This window comes from Lactuca virosa, chromosome 3 (genome assembly GCF_052849685.1).
Source record: "Lactuca virosa cultivar CGN04683 chromosome 3, Lactuca_virosa_CGN04683_v6, whole genome shotgun sequence".
Lineage (NCBI taxonomy): Eukaryota > Viridiplantae > Streptophyta > Magnoliopsida > Asterales > Asteraceae > Lactuca > Lactuca virosa.
The window spans coordinates 29,384,835-29,400,340 of record NC_136428.1 but is presented as its reverse complement, the minus strand read 5'-3'; positions in this window follow the sequence as shown (position 1 = coordinate 29,400,340).

Here is a 15,506-nt window from a genome sequence, read left to right as displayed (position 1 = left end):
AGACAAACATAGAGTGCATACTTGGTGTATGGCAAAGCTATTGTTTAAGAAAAACATAGTGTACATGCTTGGAGCATGGGACAACTAGTGTTTTTAATTCAAGTATAAAGTTGATAAAACCGAAACAATGAATAATGAGTAATCAGTATGGTGATAAATAAAAGTGTTTATTTATATTCATAGGGTTTGATACCATATTTGATTCATTTATTCTTGTGTTTCACTTTGCATGTTTTGACTTCCAGAATAACTAAGTCGCTCTTCCTGAATGATTAAGTTATTCAAACCATCCACAGTCGGTCATATGTTGGAAGCAGATATGAATCAAGACTGTCATGGGTTGGTTTGTAGAGGTCCAAGTTGGTGGACAAAGTGGTGCTACAACACTCATGAGTGCTCATAAGTTCTGAGTATTGGATTCAACCCACGCTCATTTGAATCACTTCATGGATTTTATCACGAGTGATCATGAGACGATAATATCTTATATTCTTCAAACCTAGAGATATGAGTTGTTACTATGAGTTGGTTATACATTGATTGCACGAAAACGCATTTGGTAACTCGATGTTATAAAACGTGCCTTTGTGTATGATTCAACAAGTAGTAGAACAAGCCATATGAGTCGAAGTTTATCCATTCCTTTTACCTTCGGGATAAAAGCGGTATCTATGGGCCCCTCGATGATTTAGCGATGACACATGTGAGTGCTTGGCCAAGCCAGGACTGATTTGATTTGTTCAATCAGTCAGTCATCATAAATCGAAAATCGGGAAACAAAAATGGACAGAGAGAATGATTATAATCCATGTCTCAGTCCATATGATATCTAGAATGGAGGAATATATGATCCCTTATCTAATGGACAAGTCATTGACAAGGTCAGAGTTCGACAGCGGCTTTAAGAGCTAAGATTGCCAGTTAGGTTTTGAAGTCATACTCAATAATAGTTTTAGACTTATCGAAGTGAGAGACTGTTGGATTAATGTCTAAGTCCATAACTATATTTGGTATGTACTTGACCCGACCCGGCATGGTCCATTTGGGTTGCACTTCACCGGCACAATTTATATGGATAGTCTTTTGAGAATAGTATATTTATGATTTATATTAATATATTATAAGTTCTAATATATTAATATGGAATCATATTATTTAATTAGTATTGATCAAGAATTAATTTAGAATTAATTAAGTGATCAAAAAGAACTAATTAAATATGGACTCTTATATATATGGAATGGGCCAAGTTCATTTAGGTTGGGCTAAGCTTTCATGGATGGTCGATGGAGCTTTTAACCCGTGGATCCTATGTAAATGAAAGGTCATGGGTATTAGGGTTTACATGGATGTAACCCTAATCCTCCATAATATATAAAGGGGTCCTTGGCTCACAAAATTTGCACAAGTGTGTGAAAATAAGAGTGGGCCGATTTTAGTGTGCATACATATTCTCTCAAGTTCTTCCAAGGTGTTTTGGTGATTTGTGATTCCATTTGAGGCTTCCACACTATTGGGGCTAAGCTCTTAAAGCTTGAAGACATCAAGCTACATCAAAACGTATGTCATCTAACTAGAACTTTGTAGTATAGGTGCTTCATAATATGCTAGTTAGGATGAAACCTTGGAATAGTTAATATTTGCATGTATAATAGAGAAAACATAGATCCAAGGTTTATAGGGTTACATGTACACCATAGGAGTGTTAGAATGCTCAAAACCCAACATTGATGCCCTTGGCATCTTACGCTCCCAAATCTCATCTTACTGAAACAAAACCCTATACTGAACATGCACGAACCCCGATTCGGAATCCTTTCCGAAACGAGTCGATACCCCGCTACTATCCCGAGGTTCATAATACACCATAACTTCCGACTTCCCCTTCCTGACCGGTAAATAGATACCCTTATTCGATCCCCGAGACTACCAGTCTCGTACCTGGTCCAACCACCTAGTTCCCGAGAAGTCACTATCAAGACTACCCAACCGTAGCCCGACTATGCTACGTACCACTTATCCACAGGATCCTGCAACGCAATATCCAAACCTTGACTCAGCAGTCTCTACCAGTTCCATTTCGCATTCCCATAACCATCCGGGCTCGCCCATGGATAGTCGATCGAAAAATCCATCCGATCCCGTCTCTACCTAAGCTGTGGCTTTTCCACAACCTTGCGAACTGGTCTACCGTAGCCTCAATCACTCGAAGAAATCGTGAATGCTACGGCTACCCCGTAGTCTTACAACACTTCCCACGCCATCAGATCATTAGTGAGTGCTACGGATTCCCCGTAGTCTGACAACACTTCCACCCTGACTGTCTATTAGTGAACGCTACGGCTCCCCTGTAGTCTTACAACACCTTTACCTTAACAATCCATTAGTGAATGCTACAGCTCCCCCGTAGCCTTACAACACTTACATACTACATGATCGATACCCATTGCCCTACTGCTCACCTATCAATCCGAACACATCTCAATATTGAGCACCCACACAACCTATCCTCCCAAACTGAACTCAATTACTGACTGGAACTCTACATGGTTCCTTTCCCCGAAGCCTGTAATATGACGTTAGAAGGACGCGATCCAAATGCCGGGGAGTTTCCCGAACTCCCATCCCACGATATCTGATACTCAGTCGGCCCCTAAGGCCGCCTTTCCTCCCAAAAAGGGGAATGTGAGATGCATCCTCGTTTCACACTCGCTTTTATCCTAGATATCTGAATGATTCTCCCCCACTTAGATTCGACTAAGTCCGTTTGTCACATGAAAATTGAAGGACTCCCAAATCCTCTCTCGTTCTAATGATCAATCTGCTGACGGGCGTTGCCTAACAAAGCTAGAACACCATGAATAACCCTTCCCAAAACAACACAACTTCCGAAAACCCGCTAGCATCTCTGAGCCCTAACCATATCAATCGATTCAGATGCTTAAAATAAAGTCATACTCGGTTCTCGCTGACCAAAGAACAGATGGTCTAACCAAATCTTCAGCAACAATTCTTTCTTCCCTTGACAACCTCGGAAGCCTTTCCAAACATGATAGCTAAGGTTACTAGAACCTAGTCATAATTCCCTTGTACAAGCCCTTGAACCAATCCCGGCCATACCCCAAAATGACACGCGCGCACTGAAAACTCCGAGATAACTGGAGTCGGTGCCCTCATTGCTCTTCTCTGATCGTCAAGAAGTTGACTTCCTTGTCCCCCATCTGCCCTCAACGACAATATGACAGACTTGCCCCCTATGGGCATTCCCTGCTGACGTGGCCGAACCCGCTACACCCGTAGCATCCTAGGTCACTGAACAGATTTTGATAACGACTCAGAGCAATCACGGTACATGCGGAATACGCTCCGCAAGACACCTCCGTCTGAAGATCTCTCAAAGATTCCTCGGCATGCTGATTGGCACCTGATATTCTTGCTAATTCAAGCAATAGCTGGAAAACCGACCCGAGATCTAACTTATCACACTTCCCAAGCGTTGCAAATTTCCGATACCCACCGGAACTGGCCGAAGATAGCATATTTGCAACATATGGAGGAACCCTGACCACCTCCTCCTGGGTTACCTCGAACACCCTGAGAACATGATGCAACACTTCATCCCGATCTCAAAGACAATCCAATCCCTTGTAACAAAACTCCATCATGCAGTCTCCGCAAGTGTTGCACCGAATTCGGCCCTGCTGGCCTCTCAAAAGCCGATCCAAACACCTGGATCCCCTCTCGAGATCCTCCACTATAGGCACCCGATCTGGTCCCCTCTTCCCAAGGTGACCCTAATCAATCCCTGCTCTCAAACTCTAGAAGTCATATCATTGAGGGTCTCGCTCCCTGACCCACTCACTGGCTCAATTGCCACGACTACCCTGCAATAACTGGAGCAATATCTACTCTAAACCGAGCTACAAACTATCCCTGAGACTTGATCTACAATCCCGAATGTGCAATCGATCGCACCATCAATCCTCGCCGCCTGATACAAGGGATCCAAGGAGAACTCAAAATCCTAGCAGTCCTTCCGCTAACTGGCTCACCATCGGAGCCGGGACCAAACTCTGGTCCTTTCCGTTGCATGCTCATCCACATTCTACACAACAGCTACCCCCACGATCCAATCATAATCAAAATTTCTCTTTCCTAGGCTTCTTAGATTCTCCAAGACTTTCCCCGATTCGAGTATGGATCCTGTGCTTCCAGTAGTATGGGCCCAATACTACCTTCCACACCTATCCATACTTTCCTCTGGAATCACCCCGGATCGTCTAAGTTACCTATCCCATTGATGCGCCAAATATCCGCCAAACAGCCAGCACAATATCTACCGAAGCACCTACTAGGCTTCCCCTAGGCTCCCAACCTCACCGAACCGCCCCAATTAACTCACTGGAGCATATCCTAGGCTTTCCTAGGTTCTCAACCTTGCCCTGCCATCAGCTGCTGAGGAACTCCCCATGATGCCAACCATCCACCTCCTGGATATCGTCATATCCGCTTAGTAGGTGACTCCCATCATTCAAGAGTTCCACAAAGCACAAAGCAAGCAGCATTCGTGCAGTAGCACTCCGATCCAAAGAACTATCATAGAACCTTCCGTCCACATGTCGCGACTTGCGCTGTCCACATCCCTCCATCCTCACTGTCAGCTGCCTTATGCATGCAAATTATACACAGAACAGGATCTAATAGACTGTCGAATAATCGACTCTACCCTAGGACCACAACCAGACGAGGAACAGGAAATAAGGCCAAATCAATTATTCTAAGGCTATAAGATCCTAACCGTATACAATTTTCCAAACATACACATTGCAGTTTCAAATGCCAATTATCATTCTCATTCCAGCATGACATCCAATATCCTCATGGCTATAAGCACCACATATCAGGCCAACCTATTGCTGACTACTCAGTACTAGCATGCAAGTCTAAAAGCTCATATAGCATATAAAGGCATCCCTCCTAGCCCTAACTAGCATGCGATATCCAGATTCATAATCAAATCATAACAGATGTGGGTATTCTGGGGAAACTTACTTGAGCTCGGCTGATTGCATGCACCATACCCTTTCATTTCTTAGAAAACTTTTCCTCGAAAACATTTTCCTTTAAAACCTTGTAGATCCTCAGTTTGAGTTCAGACACACCCGAAAATATGTCTGAATCCCTCAAACCAAGGCTTTGATACCAACTTGTAACGACCCAAAAATCAGGGTAAAAATTTCATTTTTAATATAACCTAAAAATAGATATCATTTATTCCAAACATTTCAAATCATCATTAAGTAAAACATTTATCAGAGTTCATCCCAAAATCATTCATTGCGGAAATCATAGGTGTGTGCACTGCGATCAATCCGAGCCCTTCCTTTCCAAAACGATGATACCTGAAACAATAAACAAAACCTGTAAGCACGAAGCTTAGTGAGTTTCCCAGAGCATACCATACACACAATCCACATAACACATATCATGTTAGCTATAAAAGCTACCTGTATCACATAAGCCATGCATACATAAAACCTAGGAAAGCCATGGGCTACCCCACATGGTCTTACTTCCAATGCCATGGGCTACCCCACATGGTCTTTACCTAGGACTGCCATGGGCTACCCCACATGGTCTTGCATCCAATGCCATGAGCTACCCCCACATGGTCCTTACCTAGGACTGCCATGGGCTACCCCACATGGTCTTACATCCAATGCCACGGGCTCCCCCGGGGTCTTCCATGCAAGTATCACAAAGACAACTAGCATAAAACATATCATATAATCACTAGCATACCACTTAGCATAAAGCTAACTACCATACCACATATCTCTACTACAGCTAGTGTACCACATAACATAAAATGGGTCGGCCTTGGTGCCTTAGACCCATTGGTATGGTGAGAAGACTCACCTCGAATGCAGAAGCTTCCTGAAGAAATCGTTAGCTGCTGCCCTGCCAGCTTCCCGAGCTGCCACTACCAATCAATATACCCAAGTTAGCAATTGGGCCCCATACCATAATCCTTAATCCACGCATGGGGTAGAATGACCATTTTACCCCTGGCCCAATATGATCCACAACTAAGGTCCGAACCCAAAACAAAAGCCGAACATTATAATGTCCATAAAACCGTCAATGGCCCAATTTTCCAAATTGGGCCCAAACCTTTCTAATGGACCTTATACTAAAGCTCAATATTCTCCTTAGTCAATAATACTGACCAAATTGGCCCACGAAGGCCCACAACAACCTATTCCAAGAATTGGCCCAAACCGAGGCCCACAAATGTGAAGTCCATTTCTATATTGGACCACAAGGCCCAATAGGCCCAACTATCAACAAATCCAGCCCCAAAACCATTAGAGCCCAAAGGTCCGAAGTCCTCAAAGGCCCAAGTCCTCCTAAGAGCGTACGCCCAGCGTACCTCTTCTGTACGCTTAACGTACTGAGCAAATGGACTGTACGCGCAGCGTACTACGTAGTACGCCCAGCGTACAAGTAGCTCATGCACAACATCCATTAAGTGCTTAATACTTGATCCATCAAGTCCAAATTACAGATCTGAGCTATACTTAACACCTAAACCCATAAAGTCACCGACTTGGTGACTTTGCATGCCCCAAACAACCCAAACTCCAAAAATGGCATTCTACTTCCATAAAAGTGACCCCAACTCAAGCATGAATCCATTAAGACCATCAAGATGGCAACTTTCTGCCATAGGGACTCAAATAGCATCAAGGGTGGCAACCCCAAGCCTAAAAACGGATTTGGAACCATAAAGCCCCATTCTTGGGACCAAAAAGATCCAAAAACTCAACATAATAGATCTAAGCATTCAATGGTCAAGTTCAGAGCTTTATAACTTCATTAAGCTGAGAATGAGTCCTAAAAGCCAGATCGATAAGCTCCTCCTTGATTCCCATCCTTGCATCAAACTCCAACTTCTTGGAAATGGGTTAAACACCCCAAAAATGGACTCCATAAGCTCAAAATGCCACCATGGATGATATATGTCGATTTCTAATGTTTAGAGGGGTGGAGGCTGAAGATGTTAGGGTTTGGTTATGAGATAAGGGGTTTAAATAGGGTCCAAGACCCTAAAATAGGGTTCTGATCTGACGGGATTACGCCCAGCGTAATTCTGGTACGCCCAGCGTACTCCATAGAACCTTCGCGACCACTCCTGGTCATTACGCCCAGCGTAACCCAAGGTACGCCCAACGTACTCCCTTTTTCCCTAGTACGCCCAGCGTACTCCTTGTGTACGCCCAGCGTACTCCTTGTGTACGCCCAGCGTACTCGGCTAAGCCTGAAACTACTAAACTTCCGAAAGCAATAACTTCTTCGTTATAAATCTGTTTTCAACGATCCTTATATCCACGGAAAGGTAACGAGAAGCTCTACACACCTATCAACTCATATATTACCTTAGACCTTCCAAACAAAAATCCATTATCCACAAAAGCCCGAACTGACACATCACTGAAATACCCCTAAGCTTCAAAACATAACCCGAACACCCGAAACACTTCTAATACATCACCCGCACCCAAATGGACCTAGATCTTACCTTATCTAGATCCATACTCCTTATGAAGACCAACCTTCGGCCCACAACCTTAGACTAGAAGTCAATTCGGAACAGAGCGTTACACAACATGTGTTTGGGGAGTGATTGTAGTGTTGCAACAGGTCTAAAACTTACCCAAGTACCAGAAGAATTCTAGAACCAAACATAAGGATTAAAATACTATGGGAGTATTTTATGATGCGATAACAAGAAAACTGAAAACTTGTCAAATTCTTATATCTAGAAGTCCAAGAATCAAACTCATAACTAAAATAACATGGAGGTATTTTACATACCTCTAGGGAAATGTTAAAAATATCTTTTCTGATAAGCCTATAATTACTAAGTGGATACGTTAAGGTTATATATAGCCGAGATTTTATAGACTTAGAATATGTGATTTTCACTCTACTTCCTTTTCCTTATTTGGATGTGGTTTTAGAGTAGGATTATTTATTCAAAGGTCTATTTGATCTGGATTATATATAATGAGTACACACCATGTGATTATGAGAGGACCAGGAAGGATCACCTTCGTAAAAATTCAAATTTTCTCATAGATTCTTTAGACATTCCCATTCTCGAATAAACCCGTTAGATAAACATAGTTACTTCCGCAATCAATAGAAGAATCAAGGATGATCCAACAGAATTTCATTAGGAGAATCCCAAGAAAGAAACATAGGAGAAGTAAACAAACTATAGAAATCATTTAGTGCCTTTACCCTATTAAGGACACCAATGAGATATTCGCATGAACTTCCGAGATTCAAAATCTTCATTATGAAGTAATGGGGATCCGTATCAGAATCGGAAGTAAGATAGCTCGGGAATTCAATATACCTACAGAGGAGAAGGACACCCTATAGATACCAGGAGAGAACGAATCATTACCACCCAGAATAGAACAGAGAACAAAGGAAAACCACACATGATTCATGTGAAGAATTTGAGCACCATTTCATCTAAGTAATAACTAGTAAATCAATTCAACCTAGTGAATTAGTGAATTCATTACTCACATTAGGTTTTGAGCTTATCCTCTTTTCCAGTCACGACTAATAACAATAAATCAGATCACGAAATCTTAATTGATAGTGATTACTTCTCAAATTCATAAGTCTATTTTATGTAGACACTGTTATGAATTGTTTTCGAATATTTTCGAAAATTAGGAAACGATATCCACCAAACGAAGGTAACTTAGTTCGGATGATACTCGGTTCCTAACCATTCTAGAAACTTAACTATGTTCCTTACCATGACTGCATCATAGGGATGCAGGTCGAATCATTGAGAATAATATAACAAAACAAAAGATTAATACACAGATACAAATGGTTAGAATACATCTAAAGACACGATAGTCGCTCACAAACTCATTTTCTTATCATGTAACATAATCATGCCTCCAAAGAAGTGTAACCAACCCACCAGCGAAACACCAATCCTTCAGATAGATGCGGCTACGTTTCAAGCTGCGGTCACAGCAGCTGTCATGACACACCTTAATGCTAACAATGCAAATGTTAGTAGTAATGGTATCGGTAACCCCGATCGTGGTGATGGCCAAGTACAACAACGAGCACCTACTTATAAGGACACGTTGAACCTTAAGCCTAATATCCTGAAACGAAAGTTCGAGAACAAGGAAGGGAGATGTTCAACTCAAAAACCTAACCAAGGGCAACGAACTGGGGCAGTCAATGATGGGTTTTTAGGTACAATAAATAAACTAGAAACAATTCCTAAGTTCACATGCAACCTACTTTGGATCTATGTTTTAACTATTGAACATACAACTTTGAATTGCAAAACAAGAACCCTAGAGGAGAGAGGCTAATTTCGAAATTAACAAACTAGGGTTTAGGGTTTACATACCTTTCAATTGTTATAGCAAACAATTGATATTCCCTTGATCTTGATCTTGATCTTCTTGGAAGCTTAGAACCACAAATGTAATGCCTCTAATGGAATCACACCCAATGACTAGCAAGAAGGAAAGTAGAAGAGAGAGGGGAGAGGGAGTATGCAAAATCTCGGCCTTAGGGTTTCTTCAAAAGAAAGAGTGTCCAAAAACATGAACCAGGAGGCTCCTTATATAGCTGAGGGATCTAGGGTTTAAGGGAAACCCTAGTTATCCTTTGCTTAGGGCCTAAGCAAACCCAAGGGCCTTATCCAAGCCCCTATGGACGAAATTATTAGGGTTTCCCCTAAAGATTTCGTCCACCCTCTTCCAAGGGGGTTCTAGAGCCTTCCACTCGACTATTAGATAATTGCAAACTAGTCCCTGCACCTTATAATTAATTCTTTTAACCCCAAAATCAATTCTGATTAATTTCTGGCTAACAATTAATTAAACATAATGATTTCTAATTAATATATTAATCCATTAACATATTAATAAATCATTTATATATATATTAATTTATTAATCTTATAAATTAATATCTCTCCTTTCATAATTTCCTTGTCCAGTTGCTAGGTTGAGGGCAACCCAAAAGGACTGTGCTGCTATCAATTCAAGTACATACCAATTATAGTTATGGGCTTAGACACCTAATCCAACAGTCAATACCCCCATCAGCCCTGTTATTCTAGCACCGACCAAGCCGTATTTAGGAAACCTCCCACACTGCAGCAAGTGCAACTACCATCATCATGAAGTTTGCCGAGAGCTGCATTGCAATAGATGCAACCTAAATGGGCATACCGCCCGTATCTGTAGAACTCTGGTTGAGTTCATCACTTCAACTACCAATCTGTCAGTTACGTGTCCTAAGATAAGTGATCATATAACCCTTCGTTCTGCTTGATATCCCCAGACAAAAGACATGGAATGTAATAAATCTGTTTGTCCAGAATCTATGTTTCCCGATTCCTGATTTGTGATGATGAAAGACTTCTAATCGAACACATCAATTCAGTCCTGGCTGGGCCCAGCACATAAGTCAACACCAAATCATCGAGGGGCCCACAGATATCGCTTTTCCTGTTAGGGCAAAAGGAACGAATAAACGTTGACTCATATGCTTGTATCTTTTACTCATCAAATTATGCATGACAATACGTTTTATAACACCAAGTTACTGATGCTTTTTCGTATCACCAATGCACAACCGACTTGTAAATTACAACTCATATATCTTCGTTTCAAGATTATAAGATATTATCGTCTCAGTATTACTCGTGATGAATTCCATGAAGTAATACTCTGAGCGAGGGTTTATCCAATACTCAAATCTCAATTTCTGAGTACTCATGAACATTGCAGCAATTCTATTGCCATGTCTATCCTTAGACAATCTGCAATCCAATTCATGACAGTCTTAATTCACTACTTACTTCCAAGAGTACGAGCGACTGTGGAGTTTGAATAATCTCATTATTCAGGAAGTAAAACATGCAAAAATGAAACACAATAATAAACAATCAACAAAAGGTAGTAGCCAAACTTATAAATAATACTTTATTATTTAATCACCAAAAGTCAATTACATTTACTTTGTTAGAAGTTTCAAAAACTAATCTAACTACTAAAACTAATATCATCTTTCAGTCCTATGCTCCGAGCATGCTGAATATGCTTAGCCCTACTCAGACCCTTTGTGAGAGGATCTGCTGGGTTATCTTCAGATGACACCCTCTTTACTATAAGATGGCCTTCTTCTACTCTATGTCTGATGAAATGGCACTTTCTGTCGATATGTCTGGTCTTACCATGATCTCTTGGTTCCTTTGTCAAGGCAACCGCTCCTTCATTATCGCAGAACAGTTCCATAGGCTCCTGGATGGTTGGAACAACTCTGAGATCCCCGATGAAGTTCCTCAACCAAGCTGCTTCTTTCGACGCTTCACTTGCTGCTATGTACTCTGATTCACAAGTAGAATCAGCCACCGTATTTTGCTTGGAACTCTTCCAAGTAACTGCTCCTCCATTCAGTAAAAACACCCAGCCTGACTGAGAACGGAAGTTATCTCTATCCGTCTGAAAGCTGGCATCACTGTAACCATCTACTCTCAAAGTATCACTGCCACCAAGCACAAGGACCCAGTCCTTTGTCCTTCGCAAATACTTGAGTATATTCTTAACTGCTACCCAATGAGCTCTACCTGGGTTTCCCTGATAGCGACTGACCATGCTCAAAGCAAATGCCACATCAGGGCGAGTACATGTCATAGCGTACATGATCGATCCGACAGCGGAAGCATAAGGTACACGATTCATGTCATCTATTTCAACATCTGTACTCGGACATTGAGTCTTACTCAATTTGGTATTGCTCTGGATAGGTAGCTCTCCCTTCTTGGAATTTTCCATACTAAACCTCTTTAGTACCTTATCCAAGTATGTGCTCTGACTAAGTCCAATTAGTTTCTTCTTTCTATCTCTCAATATTCTAATCCCAAGAATATAGGCAGCTTCTCCAAGGTCTTTCATGGCAAAACACTTTCCAAGCCAAGACTTAACCTCTTTCAAGGTTGGAACGTCGTTACCAATGAGTAATATGTCACCGACATACAACACCAGAAAAGTTACTATACTCTCACTAGCCTTGATATACACACAAAACTCATCTTCACTTCTAGAGAAACCAAATTCTTTGACTTTCTCATGGAAGCAAAGATTCCAACTGCGAGATGCTTGTTTCAATCCATAAATGGATTTCTCAAGCTTGCACACTCTATTAGGGAACTTTGCATCAACAAAACCCTCTGGCTGACTCATGTAAACATCTTCAGCCAACTTCCCATTAAGGAAAGCAGTTTTGACATCCATCTGCCAGATTTCATAATCATGAAAGGCAGCTATGGCGAGCAATATCCTAATAGATTTAATCTTAGCCACTGGCGAGAAGGTTTCATCATAGTCAACCCCTGGGGTTTGAGTGAAACCTTTTGCAACCAGTCGAGCCTTGAATGTGTGCACATTTCCATCCATGTCTGTCTTCTTCTTGAAGATCCATTTGCACCCAACTGTCTTACGACCTGGTGCACTATCAACCAAATTCCAAACTTGGTTGTCATACATGGACTTAATCTCGCTGTCCATTGCCTCTTTCCACTTGGAAGCCTCTGGGCCTGCCATTGCTTCCTTATAAGTGACTGGTTCATCTAAGTTTACCAGTGTTCTGTCACTTATGAATGTGTCACCATCTGAAGTAATATGAAAACCATACAACTCAGGTGGCACACTCACCCTAGTGGATCTTCTAAGAGGTAATGAGTTATCAATTGGTTCAACAGGAACTGTTTCCTCTGGTTGAGTGCTAGTGTCATCTAAGGTTCCTTCATTGGCTGACTCTTGAATTTCTTCAAGGTCAATAGTGCTCCCACTGTCCTCTTTGAATATGAGCTCTCTTTCAAGAAAGACTCCTCTTCGTGCTACAAAGACCACGTTCTCACTAGGCCTGTAGAACAAATATCCAAAAGACTGCTTTGGGTAACCAATGAAAACACATTTCTCACTTCTAGCTGCTAGCTTGTCGTGAGTCTCTCGTCTTACAAAAGCTTCACAACCCCAGACTTTAACATGTGCTAACGAGGGAACTTTCCCTGTCCACATTTCGTGAGGTGTTTTGGCAACCTTCTTTGTAGGGACAAGATTGAGGATGTGGGCGGCTGTCTCTAAGGCATACCCCCAAAAGTGAATGGGAAGCGAAGCCCGACTCATCATAGAACGAACCATGTCTAACAAGGTTCAATTACGCCTCTCAGCTACACCATTTAACTGTGGTGTCCTAGGAGGAGTCAATTGTGAGACTATCCCACATTCTTTCAGATAGTCGTTAAACTCGATACTAAGATACTCCCCGCCTCTATCAGATCTAAGTATCTTTATCTTTCTGCCCAATTGATTTTCGACTTCATGCTTAAACTCTTTGAACTTTTCAAAAGTTTCTGACTTATGCTTGATCAAGTAGATATATCCATATCTGCTATAATCGTCAGTGAAGGTCACATAGAATCGATTAGCATCTCTTGTAGTTGATCTGAAGGGTCCACACACATCCGTGTGTATGAGATCCAACAGACCTTCACCTCTTTCACAAGACCCTGTGAATGGTGATTTTGTCATCTTTCCCAAAAGACAAGACTCACACATATCATCTGACTTTAGGTCAAATGATTCCAACACTCCATCCTTTTGGAGTTGGGCTATGCGTTTCTTGTTGATGTGTCCAAGACGACAATGCCACAAGCATGCCTTGTCTACACTATTAGACAAGTCAATATTAAGTACACTATTTCCCAGGCTATCAACACAAGTCACTGTTTCATACACACCATTACAAGGCAAAGCTTCAAACATAAAAACACCATTCTTATAAACAGAAATTGAACCATTCAAATCATTAAAAGAATATGTAAAACCTTGTCTGAACAATGCATGAAATGAAATAATGTTTCTCGTCATCTCAGACGAATAGCAACAATTTATTAAATCTAATCTAACATCATTACTAAGCAGAAGCTGATAAACTCCGATCTTGGTTACTGGTGAAGACTTTCTGTTTCCCATGATCAGGTTTATCCTTCCTCGCTCTATCTCCTCACTTTCCTTTAGACCCTGCAAATCAGAACAGATATGAAAACCACATCCTGTATCAAGGACCCATGAACGAGAAGATAATGAGTTATTAGCAGATTTAGTGTAAATACCTGCCGAAGATGGCTTCACTTTGCCATCCTTGATATCTTGCAGATACTGTGGGCAAGATCTCTTCCAATGCCCTTTTTGGTTGCAGTAAAAGCAAACTGCCTCTTTTGGATCAGAAACATGGGGAGTGGAACCATTGGGCTTAGCCTTTGGGCCATTACTAGATGACCCAGCTTGAGCCTTGCTCTTCCAGTTTTGCTTGGGAGGACCTTTCCTCTTTTTCCCCTTTCCCTGTCCAATAGCCAAAACAGGGGCACTCGTAGGTGTGGAGGGTTTACTTTTACCCTTCATCCCTGCCTCAGCTGTCTGCAACAAGTTGTGCAATTGGGCCAAGGTCTGCTCAGTATTGTTCAAATGGTAAGTTAGAATAAACTGACCATAACATTCAGGAAGTGAGTTCAAAACCATGTCAATGGCCAATTCCTCATCAAAGTGAATATTGAGCTTGACCAAACGCTCTATGTAGCGTTGCATTCTTTGCACATGTGACACAACTGACTCCCCATCTTTCATCTTGCAAGCCATGAGTGACTTGACTACTTCGAACTTTTCTTGACGAGCTCGCTTATGGTACTTTTCCATAAGGTCCTTGTTCATCTCGAAAGGCCAGTAGTCCTCATAGTACCTCTGCAGTTCTGGGGACATAGTTGCCACCATGATGCATGCCACTTTGGTAGCATCATTGTAATGTTTCTTGTAGGCAGCAAGATCTTCAGGAGTAGCTTCATTCTCATCAAGCTCTTTGAGCTCCTTTTCAAGAACATATTCTTTGTTCTCGAAACGAAGAGCCATCTTGATGTTGCGCATCCAATCGTTATAGTTTGAGCCATCCATAACGACTTTGGAGCATATATTGAGCAAAGAGAAGTTTTGGTTGGAGGAGGACGAAGCAGAAGTGTTTCCAGGAGTAGACATCTGAAAAGAAAGAAAGTTTTAGTTAGATTTCAAGATACCTTAATAGAATAACCCAAAGATATAATATCAAGGTTAGGATCCAACTATGAAGATTCACAACTTAGAAATGGGATGCCGAGATCCAAGTGCAAATTTCATAAAGGTAGGTGAATGACGATTCACCAATTCCACCATTAGACGAAACAAACGAAGTGAAATTCCTAATTCTTTTGAGATACATTGAAACTATTCAATGGCATGTTTTATTCTCAGATTATGCTCTTCTATTTGTGACTGGGATGTCGAGGATCACAAACAAGATGTGAATAACCATGCAAATGTGCTTGGTAACCTCATTGTCTTTATCAT